Source organism: Sciurus carolinensis, unplaced genomic scaffold, assembly GCF_902686445.1.
Source record: "Sciurus carolinensis unplaced genomic scaffold, mSciCar1.2, whole genome shotgun sequence".
Classification (NCBI taxonomy): domain Eukaryota; kingdom Metazoa; phylum Chordata; class Mammalia; order Rodentia; family Sciuridae; genus Sciurus; species Sciurus carolinensis.
Window position 1 is genome coordinate 2,068,819 of NW_025920130.1, and position 4,224 is coordinate 2,073,042.

Below are 4,224 nucleotides of genomic sequence, written 5' to 3' on the forward strand. Positions count from 1 at the left end.
TAACATTCATATAAAAATGAATTCACCATTATAAACTCTCCAGAGATTATAAAGAACTAACCATTCAGAACTCACTGTATAAAGACAGAATATTCTTTAAAGCACTAAAACATGCCAGAAGAAGAAAGAAAAATATGTCTAACCTAAAACACAAACACAGCTGTAGAATTCTTAAGCAAAGCATAAACTCTCAAGAAATTATATATAAATAGGACACTGCTGTATAAATGACTTGGGTATAATTTGATCATTATTAAGAATCAGTTGATATAACTTAATATTTGAAAAAGATAAAAGGCTATTATATAGAAAAATAATCTGTTAAAAAATCAACATGATTTTGAGATTAGAAAACAAAATAAAATTTTTGAAACTTAAAATTAGAAGAAAGACTGCTTTAATAAAGCGTTTTCATAAGAAACTTATAGCAAACATCATAATTTCAGTAAGCCATTTAACTATTCATTTAATATCAGTCAAAAGTCATGGATACCATCTATCACTGATCTCACATTAACAGTTCTAGGGATATTTAAGTCATTGAATAAGGCAATTAGACAAATATCTAATAAAATATGAAATTTTAAAAATGAATTATTGAAAAATCACTATTCAAAATTAATATGGTTATATTTAGAGAAAATTCAAGTGGATAATATATAAGAAAAATTTCAAGTATTTTTTTTTTTTATAACAGAAATTGAACCAATAGGTTCTTTACCACTGAGCCAAATCTCCAGCCCTTTTTATTTTTTATTTTGGGACAGGGTCTTGCTAAATTGCTGAACCTGGTCTTGAATTCACCATCCCCCTGCCTCAGCCTCCCTAGTTGTTGGGATTACAGGCATACACATTGTGTCCAGCTCAAATTCATTTTTAATTGTGAAAATACCAATTAAACCAGTGGGTCCCTTTCCTCCTTCCTCCAGTTTTCCATCTCTTTCTTGCTATCTCTGTCTCTTTTCTTCAATAATTTAACTCAAATCATTAGGTGAACCCACACAAGGCAGGCTCCATGTGTTCAGGACTCGGGGTAGGGTTGGAAGTAGCCTGCCACAGAGTGTCAAAATTTCAGTGGGACAAAGAAGGTGTAGGTGTAGAAGTTGGTGGAGGCAGCTTGGAGTAGATTACTTGAGGCAGGTGGACATCCACTTCAGGCTGGCAGCAGTAGTAGCAGTGTAGCAAATGCTGTAGGAGCCTGAGATGGGAGAAAGGATTACCAAGTGGGTGACAACAATGGTAGACCATGTGTGGTACCAGACTCTGAGCAAGAAGAAGGAAGGCAGGATCAGTAGTGTTACTGGGCAACAGGTTATTTACAGCAAGAGCTGATCAATAGGTGAATATATTGCACAAAATGGAAGTCAAGTGGTTCACTGTTGGAGAACAACATGAAGAAGAAGAAAATGGAAAAGAATCCTTCAGTGTTGTAAAATTGGAATTATAGGTTTCAGAACCAAATAAACATTTTCAATACACATAGACATAAACACAGATGTAAATGTGTGTTTGTATGTATGCTTATATGCATTCCCTGTTTCTACTGAGGGGAATATGAGTAGCAACACTTGATAGTAGAATACCAAAGTAGCTCAAATCAAAGGTTACAATTTATAAATAATAATAAGACTTACTCCACAAACAACACTGAATTGAGACTGCTAAAATAACATTGAATTAAGACTGCTAAATAAGCTATTAATGGACCTGTACAATAACAATCAGCCACACACTTAATTTTATCATACCTTCATCATCTTTGTTTATAAGGTCATTTCCCTTCCAAATTTAGAATACCCCCACAACACCCTCTCTGCTTCCAAATCCTTCAACTAGTTATATAGCATTCAAGAACTGTCTTGAATGATTATGCTTATACTGATTTAAATAAGGTAATTGTGCAACTTATAAACAATGTGAGGCTGGGCACCAAGTCATATGCCTGTAATACCAGCAACTAAGGAGACTGAGGCAGAAGAACTGCAAATTAGAGGCCAGTCTCAGCCATTTGGCAAGACCCTCAGTAATTGAGTGAGACCCTGTGTCCAAATAAAAAATAAAAATGACTGAGGATATAGTTGAATGGTAAAGTGCCCTGGGGTTCAATCCCCAGTACCAAAACAAAACACAATGAAATAATGAGATGAGGATTCTACCCAGGTTTTGCTGTACAAAATGGTAAATTTTTCAGTTTAGCCTCACTGAATGTCAACAGGAGATGGTCTGTGAGTTCAGTGTTCTGTGAGTGTTATGGTTTGGATGTGAGGTATCTCACATGTGAGGTAATGTAAGAAGGTTCAGAGGAGAAATGATAGGATTTTGAGAGTCTTAACCTAATCAGTGAATTAATCCCTGATGGGATTAACTGAGTGTTATCTGGAGGTGGGTAGGGTATGGCTGGAGTGGATGGGGATCAGGATGTGGCTTTGGGGTAAGTACATTTGTATCTGACAAGTGGAGTCTCCCTCTGTTTTCTGATCACCTCAGTGTAAGCTGCTTCCTCCACCACCCTCTCCTGCCATGATGTTCAGTCTCACCTTGAGACTCAAGGAATGGAGCCAGCCTTCTATGGACTAAGACCTCTAAAACAGACAGCCCTCCAATAAACTTTTCCTCCTCTATAATTGTGCTGATCAGATCCTTTTTGTCATAGCATCGAAACAGCTAACTAAAACAGTGAGTATGTAAATAATACTACCAAATCTAACAAATGAAATTACACAATGCTGAGTTAAATTTGAATTTTAGTTTAACATTTTTATATATGTCCCAAACATTATATGAAACATATTCAATAGCCTCAGCCTAGATTTTATCTGTAATTCAAATATAACTGGGTATACTCTATTTTATCTAGCAGTAAGCTATACCCAACTATAGATTTGCATTCAGACTCTTATCAGTTTTTCTTTTTCCTGAAGATTTATCTATAAATGGGACTAGCCATATCAGGAGGAAGCAAAACAGAAATTGCTTTTTCAATATATTTGAGGTGTGAATTGAGAGTAACAAAAGAAATGTCATACTCATTGAAATCATCTTATATCATGATCTGAAGCTTCAAGTTCTACCATTAATGGTCCATTTATTCATGACTTTTTCCAGAATTCCTTTTACAATATAGAGTGTGGTGTGCAGAAGTCATTGAGTTCCTGATGGAACTAAATATTAAGAATGGTATTCTGTTTTTGTCAATTTCGGCTGAGTTTCAGAAATGCCAAAACAATGAATATTTACACTGTTGTAAGGTGAAAGTCATCTATGTAATCCTCATAAAGCAATATGCTCAAAATCAGCACAGTAACAAGTAGACTAATCTCCACCTTCAAAGATTAAGATTAGTAAGATAACTAGCTGAGGAAGAAGTTTTGGAGAGCAGCTGTTCTTGGTATGAACCGAGTTCATCTTCCCAGGAAAAAGATGAAAGTAGAGGTTTGCTTTTTCTCATGTCAACCTTACTGAGAAGAGATTTCAGGAACTCTTAGAGAACTTAATGTGTTTTCCTGTGTTATGGAGCACAACTTAAGAACAGACCGATCACCACTGAGAAGTCCAAATTTGAGAGTCTTTATTAAGCCGGCCGGCTGACTGTCTCACACAATGCCCCCCAAAAATGGCTATTGGGAGAACAGCCCTGACCATAGGGTTGCAGGGGTTCTTACACCAAAAATTACATTAATCATGTGTCTATTGCTATGACTTGAAATTACACATTAACATCATGAGATCATCAACAGAGGGGGAAGTGGGTCAAAATGACCCTTACCTAGGTACAAACTAAAGAATGGTTACTAACATCCACACAATCACTGTTCACATGATACATTGTTCAGGAGCAATAGGGATCAAAAGAGAGCAATTTTTCATTACATAAGAATTGTCATTTTGTATTGCTAGACATGTCATAATAAGTAACTGATGATGGGTACACGGGCGGGGTGTTCCCATGGGAGAAACTTATTTCCTACATAACATGGAGTCTCAGAGCAAAACAAAGTCTGTTTAGTCATTTCCCTCAGAGTCTGGACTATAACATTCTCATGGAGCCAGATCTGTCAGCCCATCACACCTGGTGTGGGCTGATAACTGATATGAGCATTAAAAATATAATAATAATAAATATATAAAAATGATCTACAAATGTAAACTGACTAAAGTGGTTTGTGTTTCTAGGGGATCTAATGTGGTAGGGTTGTCAATAGCTGGTCCTCTTGGAGGAAGGAA